At 41.4% G+C, this 20,701-nt stretch overlaps 1 long non-coding RNA gene across 1 annotated transcript in view; it reads right to left on the bottom strand.

The window, feature by feature from the left end:
* Positions 1–14,911: 14,911 nt before the first annotated feature.
* Positions 14,912–20,701, bottom strand: part of LOC141276914 (uncharacterized) — a 71,835-nt gene continuing 66,045 nt past the window's right edge. Inside the window, exon 3 of the long non-coding RNA XR_012327274.1 lies at positions 14,912–14,934. This is a non-coding gene — a long non-coding RNA (uncharacterized lncRNA). The remainder of the gene's footprint in view (positions 14,935–20,701) is intronic.

Raw genomic sequence — 20,701 nt, 5'->3', positions numbered from 1 at the left:
TGTCCTCCTGCAGAGGGGTCTGAAGGCCTAGCAGAGCATATAACGACCCAACCTCTCTGCACTTGCCAGGCAAGGAGGTTCATCAAGGGCAAAGACTTCCCTATACCAGGGTCTGATAAAGAATCATTATGTTTCCAGCCTTTGTCTCCTTAATTGTTTTGAAAAAAAGAATGGAGCTGGCAATGAGAAGGGCTGGCAGCCAGGGTCCCTTACTCTGGTCTTCCTTTATTACAACACAGCAAACAGATGAGGCTGTCAGACAGGGACATGTCACATACCACCCCCTTTGCCTGCCAGCTAACCTAACGCCAGATCATGCAACTCCTTCTAAGATAAGAAAAGGCCTCAGAGAATTTGTCAGTGAGGCCTAAATTGATCTTGAGGACCAGGGGGAAAACTGCCCCAGGCCATCAAAATGTCCACTTTGCTGTTCACCATAAGGAGTGTGCACAGGGAGAGACAATTACTTCAGCTTTTCTTCCTGCTCTCCCTGGCACAATTACTCACCTGGGCATTAGGGGGAAAAATGTTTCCTACCACGTCCTCCACAAAGGCATCAGTTCTATCTCTAAATCCAGTATTCTGTTCACCCTCTCTGGGTACTCTGACAAGTCCTATGTCTACGTACCTTCACATAGCCTTGCACATAGGGGAGGCCAGAGGAGTGTTTGCTGAAATAGCTGCCCATTCCTGCCAACATCCAGTCTCCTCATGCTGCCTGTTTGCATTGAATTGAAATGTCACGTTTGTACTATATGGTCACAACGGATAAGCCCAGGTTGAACACCTGACCCAAATTTGGCAAATCAGATTGCCTGTCCTGGGAACTTTGAATTAGAATTTAAAGTCTGATGGGATTTGTGTGTGTGGCTGGGAGTGACCAGAAATCATATTCCACCATGTGGACAGAGGAGAGGAGAAAGGTGGTCTGCAGAGAGAGAGTGAGTATAGCAGACAGACGGAAGCACGTGCTGCCAGCGCCTGCTCAGGTGCCTGGTTCTACTTCAGTGCATGCTGGCCAACTTCCAACTGCCAGCATTTGCCTGAGAGCTTCCTTCAAAGTCTTCCTCAGCAGCTTCAAACCAATGACAGATAAATTAGCGTATAAATACCCCAACTCCCTCACCTGGAGGTGCGATAACCCTGTGTGTGTTCTAGAACACTGATTATAAACCAGTCCAATTATCCCCCCAAGGGACATTTGGCAGTGTCTGGAGACAGTTTTGGTTGTCACAGCCAGGGGAAAGGGAGTGCCATGGACATCTGTGGATAGACACCAGGGATGCTGCTAAACGTCCTATAATGCTCAGGACAGTCCCCACAGCAAGGAATTATCCAGCCCAAAATGTCCATAGTGAGAAACTCTGCTCTAGAGGAAAAGATTGAAGACTAAGCGCCATTCACCCAGCGCCAGTAACTAGCTTGCTAAGGTACCCTTGACTGGCTGTCCTATCTTCCTTCCCTCCTCCCCTACAGTGTTTTCTTTGACGTCCCAAACTACTTGCACTTGAATCCTTAAGTCAGGATCTGCCCCTGGGTGAACCCAAACTGATATACTGAGTTTCTGATATGTCTTCGGTTCCTGATTCCAATGTTTCCTAAGATGCAAACAATTAATGTCAATAATGAGAGTTAGCCAACTGTACACTTTTAGAGTGGGCACAGTCAACCTACAAGACTACTCTCACTTCTAACAACAATTGTAGGTTCAAGGGGTTATCAAAACCACCCTCAGTTTCAACCCAGGGGATAACTCAGGCTAGACCTGCTCTCTTTATACAGTTTTTTTCCTTCAAGGACCCACTGCATTCTCTAATCCAAACCTCTATTGAGATTAGGGTGACCAACCATCCCAGTTTTCCCAGGACTGTCCTGGTTTTAACAATTTAAGTCCCACTTTCCAGGAAATCTTTCGGTCCCGGGCAAACCAGACAACTGGTCACCCTAATTAAGATTCACCATTTGGAGGGTTTTAGTACTGGAAGCTTGCCTGGCCAGTGGATACTCCAGTCTCCATTTGAAATCAACATGAATATATTTTGTGGGTCAAAAACATCAAGAAAGGGGGGCAGGGCGGGAATGAGTGGCTGGATTCAGGCACACTCCCCAAGCTCATAACATTACTGAACACCAGATCTGCAGGCTGGTTGGACTGAGAGACCTCCCCCAGGGCTACATGGAACCTCTCGGCAGTGAGGCATCACAGCTTGGTGGTGAGATCATGCCTAGAAAGACTTCTGAATGTGTGAACTGCTGGAGCCGTCATTAATTATATATTAGAGGGCACTCAACCAGGAGAGCTGGTATGCACAGCCAAAGGAAAACCTTCAGTGGTCAGCAGTTGGAATTAGAGATTGCCTCATGTTGTGATTGACATCAGCCATCTCCAATAAAGGGATGTGGCCCAGAGGACTGTCAGCCTCAGGGGCTTCAGGATCACAGCATCACAATCTTGTGCTTGGGGAACATGGGGATTGCTTGAAGAGAGACTCAGAGATATCACACCGGCCATAAAAATAAAACTGATAGTCCTTCAATTCTCGAGTCTGAAAGAATCCAGTATTATCGTGCAATCTGGGGGCACATGGGAAAGTCTTACCCGCAGAGAGCTCAAAATCTAGCCATAGAAACAGACAAAAAGAGCACAACGTATAAGGAACCACCACCATATTTGCAATAAACAAGTTCTCTAGGAGGTTGTGACATTCATTTCCTCTACAGGTGTTTGTTGAGCGTGACAGAGCACATCAGGCATTATGCAGGATGCTAGAAACCCAAGAGGGGAAAAGTCAGGTATCCTTGACCTCATGAAGCTCATATTCCAGCAGCTATGAAACTTCCGATGATATAATTATATAATGAATAAATATTTGGTAAACACTATGAAGGAGAATGAGAACAATAATATTTGAGCAAAAAAAGTTTTTGGCTTAAAACAATAAGCAAGTCAGTGTTGTCAAAATTCAGGTGGACACCAGGGAGGAAGATTACGGGAGAAGGAAGCCTTGACCAGACAGAGACCGACTCTCAAAGGCTGGAGTGACCCTGGCAGGAACTGACTCAACTAAAGAAGCTGACCCAGGAGAAGGCAGCAGAGTGGTCCGGCAGTGACGGAAGGAAGAAAGGGGGCAACCACCAGGAAGGCATGCTGGGTCTGAGTCTGAAAGGGCCACTTACTTCTAAGACCGAGTGAAAGCAGTTAAGGTATGACCGGCCTGTTGTGGAAACTACCTGGTAACTACACCAGCTGTGTGCTCTTCTCACCCTCCTCCTTCATCCAGTCAGTCAGTAGTTACTGAGTCTCCCCACTCTGTGCCAATCACTGTGCTGAATGGTGGGTTCATACCATACTGAAAGAGTCATAATTTCTGCCCCCGAAGAAATGCTGTCTGGTGGGGGAGCTAGACAAGTAAATAAGAAGTTATGATGGGTGTGATAAAGCTATAATCGGGTAAGTAGAGAATGCCAAGAGCGCTTCTACCCCTGCTAACACATTACTCTATTCAAATCAAGTCCTACCCAACTAATCATGGTTCCCTCACTTTGCCTACTATGAATGCTATTTCTTCCCATAATGCTTTACTCATGCTGTTTCAGATGCCTGTCATTTCCTTCTCCTCCCCACTTCATCTGGCTGAGTCATACTCACCTTGCACAATCCTCCTACCCACATGTTCTGTCTCCTCCTTTGCTCTGTCATGGTGCATACGGCATTCCCCTACTAGAATACTTAACACACTCTAAGGCAATTCTTGGCTCATGTATCTTTCTTCTCTATTAGACATGAGGAAAGGGCCCATCCATGTATCATTTGTGCTGTTTCCCAATTTATTCGTTCAGCACAGTGCTGAAGGTTTCTACATGAATGAATGAACACGTGAATGATGGGATGATCAAAAAATGCAACTTCTGGGAACTAAAACAAAAAACAAAAAACCAGAGGAATGAGGCATGAGGTTGCTAATTCTTACAAAGATCGGCAAAGATGACTGTGGCCTTTGGCAGGATTTTTTTCCCAACAGTTTTCTCCTTTATTCTGTTTTTTTAAAACGAAGAACGGCACATATTTAATGTGTACAATTTGATGAGTTTGGACATACGTGAACAGCTGTGATAGCATCACCACAAGGTAATAGATATATCCAACACCTCCCAGAGAGAAGGCTGACCGATCTGGGCCACTCTGCCCCAGAGTTGGTCTTTTGAGCCACTCAGACATTTAGAGTCAATCATGTTATACCAATCAGTGACATTTACAGTCTCCAGGTACATTCCACCTGATCAAAAATATAAATACCCATTTGCATGCATAGATACACATGACCTGCTATTTAGCCTTTTAATCACAAAGAAAAAAATACATTTGTTCACTCACAACTACAGTGTATAAGCCCCTGAAGCACTCTGTCATTTAACATCTGGAATTCATCACCAAGGTTATGCTATTCAGAGCCTGCAACAGGGAGATAGCCTTAAAACTTATACAAACACAGAAGTGGGCTGAGAGGCAGGGTAGATTACAAGCTCATCTTCAACTTAATTTTGCTTCTGGACAATTAGCTTGCAGGTCGAGTGGCATTTACTAATAAAACTAAGGTTGACAAAGCCATGAAAAACACATTGTGTTAGAAGCAAAAGCCTGGGGGAGGTTGAAAGTCTTTGAGAAAAATCCAGATACCTCTCAACATATGGCTGTTTTCAGAACTTAAAGATTTTGTTTGGTTTGTTTTTTTAAGTGGTTTCTCCTCACCTACAACCAGAATCTTACCACACTTTACCAGGGAATAATCAGGGTGGTGTTCTTAGGATAGCCCAGCTCCTTGCCTTGTGCCATGTGAACTGTGTTCTCTGTTCCTCAGGAGCTCTACAACCTCAGTGAGCTTGTAAGTTATGAGTCCTTCACCAGGAAGACTGCCCAGGGCTGAGTGCTGTTCTTAGTGTGGGATTTGTAGCCCAGGTGAGAACTTAAGTCACCTTGACAGCCAGGGGGCTGTTACACCCACTCAGGAAAGGAAGCCTTCCCACTCTGGAAGAGCCACTTGGGGACCCATAGGGCAGAGGAAGCCTGCAAAAGAGCCTAGAGCCATGTAAGGGAATCCCTGGGTCAGAGAATAAGAACCAAGAAGAGTATGGACTGTGGAGTCAGAGCTGATTTTGAATCCCAGCCCTATTTTTTGTTTGGTTGGTTTTTCGTTTGTTTTGGGCTGGGTTGCTTTATGTCTCTGAGCCTTAGTCTCCTCGTTTTTAAAATGGTAAAAGTAATAATAGTATCTATCAGAGTCTTATCATGCATTTGATAGTGTGTCCTATGCAATAGTTCTCCAAATCCCTACTGGTTGTGAGTCTTCAGTTACAGTCTCCTGAGAACAGGGAACGTGGGAGCTTATGATCTGGCCTGTATACAGCCCCCAACATTTGAAGGCTTTAAATACTGATCACAGATACCCAAAATGTCAGAACTAGAAGAATCCCGAGAAATTGTCTAGGCTGAGTGCTTTCCAAAATTTTCTTTTAGACCCATAACTTGTCCTTCAAACAAAAAGTTTCTGCAGAAATTCAATACAAAACAGATAGAGCAAAGTTAATTTGGTTGTAGTGAGAGTGACAGGGCGTGGCAGAAACCACTTACTTGATACTCGCAGCCATCGCTGCAGTGATCCCTTGAAGCATATCCACAAGACCCCCCAAGTCCCCAGATAACATAGTTAGAAAACTAGTGGCCTGGTACACCCTCCTATTTTATAAGTGGAGAAACTGAAGCCCAGCAAGGTTGAGTCCCTGACCCAGTGATACAGATTGAGTATAAAGCCAGGTCTGGAACTAAGACTCTTTGCCACAGATGATGGTCAGTCCATCATCATCACATGAAATAATAAATTTGTCTTTGGTGCTTCCCCACCTTCCCAGCTCATGCTCTATTTCCTCCATCATCTGCCAGTTACCCAGTGCCCTCATTCAAATCTCTGACAACACGATATTGTAGATCAATTAAACTTCGATTAAAAATAATAAGTAAAAAAAAAGTCCCCTCTAAAACTAGCACAGCCCTCCACTCCAGTCCGCCCTCCCCAGAGTATCCTGTCCTCCACAACTCTACAGTTTCTTCTTCCCTCTCAAAACTTATCCACCCTCGCTCGTTCCCTCAAGACCCTGCTCACTACTGATCTACATGCTGACAAACCAATCAGTAAAGAGATAGCTTGAATGTTTGTATATTACCCAAATAATTTCTATAAGTGTATTTTAACAAGAACCTTTTGTAGCCCTTAAAAGAAAAAAAAATTTAAGAGGAGATTCATGTTGACCACTAGGAGGTTTTAGACACATGCTCCTTCAAATCATACCATGCCTCACCTTACAACACTGGAATCACTCCACCAATGGCACTGGTCACTTTGGCTACACCTATGACCCACACCATGCTCCCATTTCTCACGCACCTCCAAATCCAGCCAATTTAAACTATTGTTACTTATCATAAGGAGAGGGGACTTCTGCTAAGTCAGAAGTGAAAGACTAGAAGGGGAAAGTGGAAGCCAAACTAAACACACCAAAAGGAAACCTGACTCAACAACCCCAGCTGAACTTTCCACAAAAAGTTACCCATCCACTGTTCTCAGGTACCTGATATATAACTATACCTGAGCAGCGCAAAAATCACAAGCACTTTGTACATAGTGCTGCAGAAATAACTGGCAATCAGAAGACCCAGGTTCTAATCCCAACTCTGCCATTAACTAGCTGTATGGACTTGGAAAATTCTCATTCCCTCTTTAAGTCCATGCATCCTCAACTGTAAAATGGAGAGTGGAGTTATCATGGCCCTGAAGTCCTTTGAGAGATAATTTTGTATGATTCTGTCATTCTTCAAGGTATTTACCTTTGGGAAAGATGGTAGAGATGGCTGGCCTCCAAAAACATGTGCTCCTCTTCCTATAGCATCCCCTTCTCTACTGAGAAGCAGCAGCCTGCCAGGGACTTCTTCTCCCCATCCCCCTGCATCCAGGTAAGACCACGTGACTAGTTCTTCCCGACAGAATACGAATGAAAGTGATGCATGTCACTTCTAGGCAAGGTCATTAAGACACAGATGTCCTTTTTCCGTACTCTCTTCCCCTATCTCTGGCTGGATGCAGAAAATTCTGAGGGCCTAGAGGAGGCAGAGCCACAAGACAGAAGGAGCCTGGGTCCTTGAGTCACCATATGGAGGAAGCCGCACTGACCAGGCATACTCATGCCGGACAATTCCATGAATGAGAAGTAAACTCTTCTTGGGTAAAGCCACTGAAATTTGGTAGTTTACTTGTTACAAGCAGCTAGGATTACCCTAGCTACCACACAAAAAAACAGAGTTCTGTATGATTGAGACCTTTGATAAAATTTGAAAAATATTTACGGAAAGCACTATGTTAAGAGCTGGGAAGACTGAACAATGAGAAAAATAGTCCCTTCCCAGGCTCAAACCCAGTAAAGCATAGAGACATACATTCCTAGTAGAACATAACATATTACTATATGTTGCAAAATGAGATAAATTCCGTAAGAAAAGCAAAGAACTGTGGAGAAGGGAGAAAGGCAGAATGAATAAAGCCCACCCAACACACTTCACTGAAGACTATTCAGGAAAACATCCAAGTGAACCATAATTAGTTCCCAGGTTGAGTTGAAGTTATGTTTCAGTACAGTCCTGTCTCCTGATACTCAGGGTGACCCATACTGCCCTCTGGTTAACACACACGGTTTGGGGTTAATGGCTGCTCCCCTTGACACACCATAAGTCCCAGCATGCCCCATGCTCAGCCCAGGCACAAAGAATGTGATTTGCCTGGAGCTGTAGTTCATCCTTTCCTAACTCTTTAATTCTCACAGATGAAGGAACAAGATATGTCAGGCCCACCGACCACCCAGAGGGACTGAGGGGAAATACAATTACCATCATGGGAAAGCAACCTAAAAGGGCTGATCCTGAGGTATTTCAAATTTGTTAACACCTCCGGAAGGAGAACAGTTGGATATTAGGTGGTCACTAGCCACTGAAAGTTACGCTAAATGACTCAGGGTTCGAGAATATTGCATTTATTACTTGGGGACTTGTCAAAGTATTACTTTCATTACACTAATAAATACTGTAAATGTCAAAATAAAAAATACTCTAAGTTCTGGAACTTGTCTTATCTAAATCTATGTGATCTGGAAATATTTAGCAAGGGAGCCCTGTAATACAAAACAGATACAGAAAGGGTCCCGAGGAAAGCCCTTGGGAAATGCCAAACTATTAATTACACATTAAACTGAAACTCTCTTTAGCAGCATTTGCCTCGGCTGCAAAGAACAAAGCCGAATGTATTCCAGGGAAGGAGAGAGGAATCCAAGTTCTTTGGCTCCTTCCAGTAAAGGCCCTTTAAAGGTGAAAAAAATTATGATGGGTATTTGAATTTTGTTTAGATTGTGGAGAGTGGAGAAGAGAAGCTTGCGTATTTCTACTTCTCAAATTCAAGAAAACAAAAATTCTGATTTTTTACTGTAATCGTGACTAAACTAAATGAAGATTGGAATGACAAAAACTCCAAAGGAAAATTTGCCAGGAAGATGCTAACCTCCTACAAACCTGTCTAGAAGCCCTCTTCTCACATGAAATCCATGTCAGTTTTCAAAATATTTCAATTTTAAATCTAAAAAAGAAGAGAAAAATAACATAATGTGCATTCAAAGGTGAATTTCACATACATACACATTGATGAGTGGATCATAGTTTTTGAGGATATCCACTTCAATGTAGCATTTAACTATGTAATATGTGTTCTCAATTATTTCACAGAAGAGCATAGAATATATAATCATTAAGCAGTAACACTGATGATACAGACTGATTAGGTCAAATTCAGAATGCACCTGAATGTGACTGGCACACAGAGGGCATAGTCTTGTAAATGGATCATAAAAAGGGCTCAACTTCCACATAAAAGCCCAGCAACTTACCTGCACCACCCCAGCTGAAACCGCCCAGCTCTGCACTCTTCCGAGAGTCATAACCACCCACAATGACGCATCCTTGGGCTCTCGTGGAAGCCCCATAATAGCTAACATGCTACACCGGGCCTCTGAAGCCTGTTTTTAAGTTTTTTCTTTATTTATGTGCTTTATTCCCCCTGAGCCTCCTTGATGAGGCCATGTAAGTGCTGGGTTCTGAAGCTGGTGCAATCCTTGTTTTTCCTTTGACTTTTGCCATTCAAATCTGGATCTCCACCCAGGAGTCCCTGGTTGCCAGCTGGCTCTTGGGTACCTACTTGGCAGAAACCACTCACTCTTTTATTCCATGCTACCTGGCTTCTTCCTGCCACAAGGAGGTTTTCCCAAAGAGGATGAAAGGCATTTCACACAGGATGAGCGATTATTTGTGCTGTGTTTTGCCACCAAGTTTCTTTATTGCTCTCCTGGGCAGATCTGATAGAGTTCCTCTGAACAGCTGTAAAGGATATGAACCTGGGAAGTTTCTAGTCAGTTACTTCATTGGCTGTGATCATGGCATTGATAAATTTTATTTTGTGGTTCATTTTTTTACAATCTATTCGTTTCTCCAAAAGGTATTTCTGCCAGTTATACATTTTTTTAACCTGTAATAAAATGTCAGTAATAAAACAAGAATTCGTAATGTGTAAGATATTGTTGAAAATACTCTTCAGACCCATCCAACTTGTTACATGTAGGTAGTGAGTAAAATTCAAATGAGCAGCAGGAGTATAAAGTTTAGTCAGGTGATGGTGAACTAGAAGAGCTACTCCTCCTACTAAAACACAAAAAAATTTCAGGCGAGAAAACGACAGGGTCACAAAAGATCAATTTATATCATGTATTCCAGAAGACTGGACACGGAAAAACTTCCCATTCTGCATTTGGCCCTATTGGCAGAGCCTCAGTCTTTAGAGGCACCTCTCCAGCAAGCATGAATTGAATGCTCTCAGGTCAATTTCTGTTTCTCCAACCACTGCAAAGACCAAGGACTAAATGTTGAGTTCTTAGTTGAATGGTCAGTCCACTTTGCTCATTTCAACTCTTCTAGCACTAAAGTTGGATAGACATTTTTGCAGTCAATTAATTGACCTGTATTTCCAAGGGGAAATAAACAAATTGATATCAAAAGGATGATGAAGTACACACAGGCACCGCATACATAATGTATTGTGTGAACTCTAATATAAGCACTAATCCAGACTCTATAATATATAAGTAAAGTATATGAATATAAAGTAAAATAAATAAAAGTGAATAAAGAGTATATAAGTAAAATATTTAGAGCTTGAAAGTATATAAGTACATATACTTACATAAGTAAATAAAGTAAAAAGCATAGAGTATAAAAGCAAAGCATGTAAGTCTAAAGGTATGAGTATATAAAAACTAATTCAGACTATCAAAACAATGAATTCCTTCCTTCATATTTAGATAACTGCTTCAACCCCTTGAGGAGGAGAAAAAAAATCTGCAACAGACATGTACAGATGAACCAATCAGCTGTCCACTTTACCTGCATAGACATAGCCAGTACAGACAAAATAGCTGGGGTGAAGTTAGGCCACAGACAGTTTTTCTCGCAATTGGTTACTTTTGTTTGTACAACATTTATTTATTTATTTATTTGGTATAATTATAATGCTACTAAGAAACTTGACATGAAATGAAATCTCTGCTTATGATGTGGTTTTTTACTTCACCCAATTTTTATGCAGGAAAAAAGTAGTGAAAAAATGTGTCAAAAGCAAGTGATGTGAAAAAGAAAAAGAGCTATAACATTTCTAATTTGTATGCTACATTTCAGGATATTCACTAATTTTTGAAAAATAGTATTCTGCTGAAATCCTCAGCTGTTTCCCTGTGAATTTCTAAGAATGGGGAAGTCCATTTCACCTCAGAGTATTCCTGGTGTTCATGACTCCTGAGTTTCAAATCAAACTTGAACATTTTGGGGTTCAAGTTTGTTTTCTCTCAGTGATACATGGTTTCCTGTTTATAAGAAAAAAGCAAAGTCCTTAAAAAGCTTATAAAAAAACTCAAAAGGCTTCTTGGACCTTGACTCCCTCTTGCAAAACAACATTTTGATGAGTTAAGTGTAAATAAATCTGAAACATATGATTAAATTTCCATTAAAATGCACACAAGCTTAAAAATTATGAGGAAAAAATTCTGGGCAAAACAAGCTCTATGCTTTTGCTAACCCCATAGCACTTGAAAAGTGGCTGGGTGTGTCCAAATCATTGCTAAGTTTGCCATCAGTAAGTGAATACACCTTTCCAAGTTTCTAATGTAATGCTCATCATTTTAGTGCACCATTCATCACCTCAGAGCTCTGCCACAGAAACAAATGCCAACATGACTGACCTTCATCCAGCCATCTGGTATGTTCCCCTCAGCTTGCACCTTGGAGTCTATGCCCCCCAGCACCTCCTGAGGGAATGGGTCCAGGCCAGGATGTGCTAATCCCAGAGCTACCCTAGGAGATATGGGCTATTCCCAACAGCTCAGAAAACAGACAAGTGTGTATGGTGGGCAAAGGGACAGGGAACTTAGCCTCCACACTCAGGAGCTTTCTTGGAAGACCACTCTGAACCACGAAGAAAAGAACTAGGTTCTCAATGCATTAATTGAAGTGAAAAGACTATTTTTGTCATCTGTCCCTCTTTACTGTACACTAATCTAAACTCTCCCTTTGGTTTGGTTCAGCAAAATACTGGCAGTGAATCAAAGAAGTAAGGTAAGACCATGGATCTCATTTTCAAACTAAACATGGAAAGTAAGCAAAAGAAGCTGGGGTAAGGCTCTGAAGCATGACAGGCGTGCTCACTTTCCTAAGGCACATGTTCCTTATCACACCCCTCACTGCCTACCTCATGGAAAGAACCCTCAAAGGAGTCTCCAAAAGTCAGTGTCAGTGTCTCCAGGTGTTCTGTAAAATCTGAAAATTGTAAAGCTAGGAGAGGCCTTACAGGACTATCATCTCTAATTACCCCCACCCTATAGATGAGGAAATGAGGCCCAGAGAAGCTGAAGAGACCCGCAGACATCGCAGATATTACTACCACCTAATATGTCTCATAGCCTGAGCCTAGAGCTATCTTCACTGCATCAGGCTGGCACCCTGGTACCTCTCACCCCTAGCCCTTTGGTGGTTTACCTACTTAAGAGTCACAGTGGGGGGTGGGATAGGGAGGGTGGGAGGGAGGGAGACGCAAGAGGGAAGAGATATGGGAACATACGTATATGTATAACTGATTCCCTTTGTTATAAAGCAGAAACTAACACACCATTGTAAAGCAATTATACTCCAATAAAGATGTAAAAAATAAATAAATAATAAGGTTGGCCATATTGTTACTCAAAAAAAAAAAAGTCACAGTGGGATATCACCTCACACTTGTTAGGATGGCTATTATCAAAAAGATAAGAGATAAATTTAGGATAGGGTGTGGAGAAAAGGGAATCCTGTACACTGTTGGTGGGTATGTAAAGTGGTACAACGATTATGGAAAACAGTATGGAGGTTCCTCAAGAAATTAGAGGACTCCACTGAAGTCTCTTGAGAGATAACTAAATTAACATCATAATATTGCTAGACTCTATATCAGTTCAAATTCAAAGAAAGAGTTCTGGTTAAACATGGAGTATTGACAACATGAGTTTATCACCTCTTCCTACTTAAATCCAAATATAATACAGCAAAGGAATTCTTTTAATCTTTTAACCCATAAAGGCAATGGGGAGATTTCAGAAGGCAAAACATTTACACTAATTTTGGAAAGATGGAGTTGAAGGAATGATGTGCGACTTAGCAAAGCAGGAGAAATGATAAAATTTGTGATTTGAGAGTCTACAGAGGTCACAATACCAAGGAGAGTTGTGTCAGCTTGCCGCATAGAACCTCTGACAGAGTCCCATTTGGAGATACAAGCCCCACAGGAGGCAGCTGTGAAATTCTGCCTCCACAATCCCTGCCTGGGCAGACTAGGAGCGGGGACATATCTCTCTCCAAGTAGGTCCTTTCCCCTATTTCTCCCAAACAAGAATCGACCTGGCCCTGGCTCCTGCCAGACACCACAGCCTTGTTCTCTGCAAGAAACCAAGCTACAGAGGCTCCAGACTCAGGGGCACCAAATGCAAAGGAAAGCAGAGAAGTGTGTGGGGCTAAAAATAGGGGGAGAAAGTTAAAAATAGAACTACCATAAAACCCAGCAATCTCACTTACAGGTATACATCCAAAGGAAATGAAATCAGTCCCTTGAAGAGATATCTGTACCCCCATGTTCACTGCAGCATTATTTGCAATAGCTAAGACATAGAAACAACCTAAGTGTCCATCAATGGATGAATGGATAAAGAAAATGTGATGATAGATAGATGATAGATAGATAGACAGATAGATAATACATACATACATACATACATACAATGGACAAGTATTCAGCCTTAAAAAAGGAAGAAATCCCACTATTTTTGACAACACGAATGAAGCTGGGGGGCATTATGCTAAGCGAAATAAGCCAGACAGAGAAAGAAAAATATGGCATGGTATCACTTATATACGGAATCTAAAAAAAAAAACTCCAACTCATAGAAACAGTAGAATGATAGCTACCAGGGGCTGGGGAGGGTGGGGCAAATGGGAAGAAGTTAACTAAAGGGTACAAACTTTCACTTCTAAGATGAACAAGTTCTGGGGATCTAATGTATAGTACTGTGATCATCCTTCATACTGTATCGTATACTTGAAATTTGCTAAGAGAGTAGCTCTTAAGCATTCGCAACACACACAAAAGGTAACTTTGTGAGCTGATGGATGTGTTAATTAACTTGATTGTGGTAATGTATATCAAATTGTGTACACGTATATCAAATAATTATGTTGTACACTTTAAATATGTACAGTTATATTTGTCAATTATACCTCGATAAAGCTGGGGGAAGAGGGAATGACAAGATAGGAATTTGCAGCTAGAAAGGACAACTATCCGAGTTAAATGACGGTACAGTCGGCTTCCAACCATCTGCAGCAAGGAAGAGAGCAAAAATCTGGACAAGTCACAGCAGGTGACAATTCAAATGGAAATGCTGTTTGTCCTGGGAAGGCACAATGTGACTTCTCAGCCACAACAGCAAATCTCTTTCAAAATTAAATTCAATGTCATGGGCAGAGATTGGTCTTCATCAACAGATGGGTGGGACACAGGGCCCTGAACCATGCTGGGTGTCACAGAAGAATGAGATCAGCAGCAGAGAAAGTGCATCTAAGTTTTAAAAATAATAATAAAGTGTGTGTGCGTTGTATATGTGTGTTTTCACCCACACACTCACACCTGCATGTCTTAGGAAGTGACAAGAGAGAAGGGAGTCCCTCTTTTCTGCTCTGAGGAGCCCTCTGCGGTGCTCTCTGGAGTCAAAAATAGAGAATGGAGCCCAAGGTGCTGATGTGGCAAAGTCTACAATGGCTAGGATCCCTCTGAGGTTTATGTGATTCTGTACTTGGGAATCAGCATACTTGGTAAACTACATTTACCTTGTCATAGAACTATTTGCAAAGTTGGCTATGAGTTTAGATAAAACGCATCACTACCTTTTACAAAGGCTCTAGAAAAACCTACAGATCAAAAACACCTCCCTCCTTCACCCTGATCGAATGCCTAGAATGTCACTCCTGGTGCAGTTCAGTTATCTATGGCTGCACAGCAAACCATCCCAAATATTAGTGGCGTAAATAAACTGTAACCATTTTACTGTCTCTCACAATTCTGGGCCATGCCGGGCAGGTCTTCTCATCCACATGACACTGGCGGGGCTGCAGGCATCTGGAGCCCAGTTGGGCTGAACCATCCATGCACGTGGCTAGCAGTTGAGGCTACCTTTTGTAGCCTCTCCGTGTGGTCTGGGCTTCTTATCTCATGGCAACTGTGTTCCGAGAGAGGACAGCACAAGAATGAACATTCCAAGAAGGAGCACATAGGAGCTGCCAATCCACTGAAAGGCTGGGCCCAGATGGACAGTGGGTCACTTCCATGGTGTTCTATGAATCATATAACCACTGGCCTAGCCCAGATACAAGGGGATGGAGGAACAGACGCTTCCTCAGTCAGGAAAATGACAAACAATTTGTCAAAAGTACAGTCCAGTTCATCAACCCTTTCTGTATCTGCATCTTTTGCCATGTAATTTGTTAATGCCCCCCACTCTGACTCTGGGCTCATCCAAGTGATTTGCTGTTCCAGTGAGATGTTAGCAATGTGATGCAAAAAAGATTTGAAAGGTGCTTGCCCTCCCTCTTGCAACACTGCCAACATCATAAGAACATGCTTGGACTCACCTGACAGAAGATGAGATACTTAGCAAAGCCAATTGCCCCAGCTGAGGCCATCTTCGATCACTGAAAAGCTAGCTGACCTCGCCCAAGATAAGTAAACAAGACCAGCCAGGATCAACAGAACCCTCTAGCCAACCCCATCAGCAGAACCCTCTAGCCAACCCCCAGCTGACTCCAGAATGAACAATAAATGCTAATTACGTCACTGAGGTTGTACACCTATTTGTTACTCAGCATTATTGTAGCAATAGGTAACTGATACAGAAAGAATGTTGGGACTAGAGATGTCTGAGAGTAGTCAAGTTATCAAGAAAGAAGAAAGGACACAGAAATCAGACTTGACAGACTTTGCCCTGTTGCCGTGTACAATTATTAAATATCGAATAGACTGAACTATAAATATTTCACAGAACTGATTCACTTGCAGCAGGGAATCATCTGGCACCGAGAGTGGGGCTTATAAACAACTTGCGATGACAACAGGAAAGTGCAAAGAAAGAGCTCCATTTGGTTTCGCTGGAATCAGTCACATCCATGGGCACTTGGGGCTGGACGCAGCTCAGCAGGGCCCAGAGAAAAATGACAAATGAGGCCACTGGGTGCGTGTACACCAGAGGGAAACCTGGCCTTTGGCTACGGTTCATTAACGAGATGGAGGTTTCTCCTTGAAAATCTGGGCAGCAGCTTTGAGAATCCTTCTAGGGATTTAGCCGTAAGTTTAATAGGCAGATGTAAAGGTTCCTTTTGTCTGAGTTTGGGTGTTTTGCAAGGCTTTAGCCATTGAGCTTATTTATTTTCTTTGCCATAAATTTTGAGCATAATGTGTGTGTATAATATATGTGTATAAGTATATAACTGTATACACATCTGTGTGTCCGAATATATATCTATCTCAATCCGTGTGAGTATACTGGGGAAAATCCTAGAGGAGCTATAATAAATAATGGGAAATGCATGAAGCCCTTAAAAAAAAATGGTAATAATCCATGATTCACATTGTCTGTCACAGCCACACAGAAATTATAGCCTCCTTGCAGGTGCAGTTTTACAAATATTTCTATCTTTTCTTTCCAGAAAACATCCTATGTTATCACGATGATTGTAAATTGTCTTATTATGTAACACACTGCTCTGAGCTTATGCAATCCAGTTTTAACAAGAAGTTGTCAGCGGTGGATGGACTTTTTCCATTGTAGATATACCCCTAAAATGTGTAACCATTATAAGGTATAAGCAACACTAGAGTTAACCATAAATTTCAGGATAATAAAATAAATTGAATTCTCACGGTAACATTAAATTATTAGTCCTCTCTCTTTCATTTAAAATCTGTAATTAAATAAAATATGTACACAGTCACACAAATGCAGAATGGTCAGGCAACAGAAGAGTTTCGCATTCATTTTCCCAGACATGACAGGTGTGTTTTATTTGATGCAAGGGGCTACAAGGTCACATAAACAAACATGAGCACAAAAATGAATGTAAAAGATCTAAGGACACAAATTATTAACAGAACACACGGATACTTATATTTTTTTTCAAGTATCTAATTAATACTACTACAGAATGGCCATATACTCAACCATATGATGGTTGTAACCATTTTGATTCAAGCTCTTTTTTGAACTACCTAGAAGACAGCAATCAAAACATTTTCAAGGACAAGAAAACATTTTTGTGGACAGATGCCTCCATACATAGACAAATTTAGTCAGTTATTCAGTCTCCCTGGGCTTTGAGTAAGCTGTGAGGTGGGGTTGGAGGAGGGAGAAGAGTTGGGAAAAACAGGAAGATGTCTCATTTCCAAAGATGTAGCTGGCTTTATGGCTTCGCATTGCCCCCATGGAGGGTCATGCTCTCTAGGCAGATAGGTGTCAAGTGTGGAAGCCTAGATCAGAGAAGGGGGAAGAAACTGATCACAATAGACTGAAGGTTTTCGTAACACTCAATTATCCATTTCCAGTAACAGTCTCTTTTGGTACTGAAAAGGCACTGAGTCATGAAAAGACTTTTTTTTTTTTTTTGCTTATAGCTTCAAAACTCTTTGAGATAATCGTTCATACAAAAATATATACTACTACTTGAAAATCAGATTATTTCCAAACAAAACACAAGTTTAGAAGACTAAATAACCATTTGTGATCCATGACTGGTGCTTATTTTTTAAAGGAAAGAACCAAAAAGTTGTTTGCATCCAAAGGAGGAATTAACAGATCAGATTCACACCTCCATGCAAGGGATCATTCGTTCCAATATTTAGTTTTAAATTCAATTCTAAAATTTATCTTCTTCCTAGATATAAGGAAAACCCTTTGTTCCCACATCCCTTCCTCCATTCCTCCCTCTGGGTGGCAACTGACTCCTTTTTCCTTAGAAATCTAAGAACAAGAACATTAGGATCATGCCAAAGAGTAACAATAATATAGTCAATTACTGAGCTCTTAGAATGTGCCAAGCACTGTGCTTAAGTGGAGGAGATCACCATCTCACCTAAATCTTCCCAACACCACTCCAAGGTTTGTGCTATCTCCCATTCAACGGGTGGGAAACTGAGGCTTAATAAGCCTTCTGAATCATGAAGGGCATTCATTTGTCTTAGGGTGGGGCCTTGAACATCAGCCAGCCAGGAATTGGCAGAGCTAGGATTAAAATGCAGGTCTTCTTCCACCCAGCCTGATATCCCTCCTTTACACCAAGGTTGCTCTCCGAAGACTTTCCAAGGGTGGAACGGGCCAGCACCTACTGGGGAAAAGAATGCCACTAGCCAACCTTCCTGGGAAGAATGAAAGACTATCTTCTCTGCCTCCAAATTCTCCTCCTCCCTTCCCATCTCCTGCCACCATCCTTACTGAACCAGCCAGCCTCACAGAAACCCGCCAGAGCTGCCATCCACATTTCCAGGGAAGTTCAGGCTCTGCCCCACTGTAGGAGAATGGGACTCTTTTCCTGTGTCACCTGAAGATGCCACATATGTGCTCAGCGTCATCCTGCTGTTGTTACAGTATTTCCAACTTTTCCCAAGCATTTAGGGTTTGGTTTGGACAAACCTAAAAGACATTTTGCCCTGTGCTTTTTCCCATAATTTTAAACCTAAATGTATTTTATGAGAAATCTAATCCGTATGTTTCTGATTAATTTGTAAGAGCCATTTGATGTCCAAGGGCCTTTTAAGTTTTTATAAGCCTTTTTAAGACTTTCCCTTAGAGATGTTTTGTCAACAGAAAATGAACTTAGATCCCCACAGTTCGAGTTCTGTCCCAATCTCAACAATCACAGGACTCTCTGCTGAAACTATATTGCTTGCTGCTCTAAGAGTTAATCATCTGTAGCTGCCCCGGGGAACTAATCACTTATACCTTTGCTCAAGGGCCCCACCGAGACATTGCTTATCTTATAAATGGGATGAAGTTTAAGTTTCATTACCAAATACATACTTCACAATTTAGCCTGTGTTTACACCCAGCTACCAGAGAGACTCTTACACCTCAATTGGATGGTTAATTCAGTAGAGCATTAAGATCAGCCCCCATTAGGTTCCTCAAAAAACTAAAAATAGAGTTGCCATGTGATCCAGCAATCCCACTACTGGGCATACATCTGGACAAAACTATAATTCAAAGAGATACATGCACCACTATGTTCATAGCAGCACCATTCACAATAGCCAAGACATGGAAACAACCTAAATGTTCATCGACAGATGAATGGATAAAGAAGATGTGGCATGTATATACAGTGGAATACTACTCAGCCATAAAAAAGAATGAAATAATGCCATTTGCAGCAACATGGATGGACTCAGAGAGTATCATACAATCCAACTGAGCTGTAAGAGTCTCTCTGGTAACTGGGTGTAAACATAGGCTAAATTGTGAGATATGTATTTGGTAATGAAACTTAAACACTTTTTTCCTCAACATATAGGATTATTTCTGTATTGATAATCTGGCTTCTACTCCCAGCTCTACAGTTTACTAGCTGTGTGACGCTGAACAAGTCACTTATTGTCTTCAGCCACAGTTTTCTTAACTATAAAATAGAAATTATAATTTACAACCATTTTGAGGATTGAAGACATTATGCCAGGTACTTGACAGACATTTAATAGACCAGTGATTCCTAAATTTTAGTCTTTAGACAGACAGATAGCATGATGAAATACATAGATTACACAGACATAAACAGATAAGACAAATATATAGAAAAAACATGATATATATAGAAATCATCTGAAGAACATGTTTGAAATGCAAATTCCTGGGACACACTCCAAAAGTCAGCCTTAGTAGATCTTGGATAAGGACCAAGAACCTGCATTTTGACAAGCCTCTTGGCAATATAAATGATCTGAGGACCACACTTTGAGAAACAATGACTTACGGTAATGTGAGGTAAGAGGAGACAATAAAATGTAATAAAAATTGTAATAAGATGATGATACCATCAACTATACTGCAATTTTAAAAAGAAAAACATTAACTGAAATAAATTTAAAAAAATTTTTAAAGATCATGAGATTAATAATGAGGAGAAGGTATTGCCAATCAAACAAAGGAAGATTATGAAACACTTAAGGAAAAATGATTCACTGCTTTTTCTCAATACCTGCTTAATTATTTGTATTCTCAGAGGAGAAACATAAGCATGCAGGATGTATTCTAGTTAACATTCAAAATGGGTTCAATCAATTTGACACCAAAGATTGTTAAATTTTTCGTTATAATGCAACCTGTTGGAGAAAACTATTTTATTGGGGATAGAGAATGTTGAATTTTAAGTTATAAATCAAATTTTAAAATTCAGCCTAATTTAAAAGTTCAAATCAGAGGACACAAATTGTCAATAACAGGAAAGTTGAGAGATTGAGAAACTTTAAATTATTGACTCAGGACTTTGAGAATACCAGCACGCTTATAGGCAACAGGGAAAAGAGGAATATCTTTACAAGACAAGGTTTCTTGAAGACACTACAGATACGTGGAAATAAAGCAAGACCAACCAAATGAGAACAAGCAAAGGCTATTTATTCAGAGCTTGCTATAGCAAGAGTCAGTCACCATAACTCGCATTTTGGCAAAGACTCAAAGGCAGGCAGAGGAGTGGGGAAGCTTCATAGTGGAAAAAAGGGGGCTTCAGGTATGGCCTGATTGGAGGCTGTTGGCATGGGGAAGCTACAGACAGACTGACTAGAAGTGGGGCGTCCTAGGTGATTGGTTAGGAGACATACTCGGCTTTCTCCCATTGGTCTTAAGTTGGAAGCAAGGGCAAAAATTAGGGAAGCTGCCAGTTATTAATCAAGTCCTGGCCATCTGGGGCCAACTGTTATGGGGGTTATTGTTTGGGTTCCTAGATGGT

The sequence above is a fragment of the Tursiops truncatus genome, chromosome 17 (genome assembly GCF_011762595.2).
Source record: "Tursiops truncatus isolate mTurTru1 chromosome 17, mTurTru1.mat.Y, whole genome shotgun sequence".
Classification (NCBI taxonomy): domain Eukaryota; kingdom Metazoa; phylum Chordata; class Mammalia; order Artiodactyla; family Delphinidae; genus Tursiops; species Tursiops truncatus.
The sequence above is the reverse complement of the archived record's forward strand: the minus strand, read 5'-3'. Positions and strand labels throughout refer to the sequence as shown.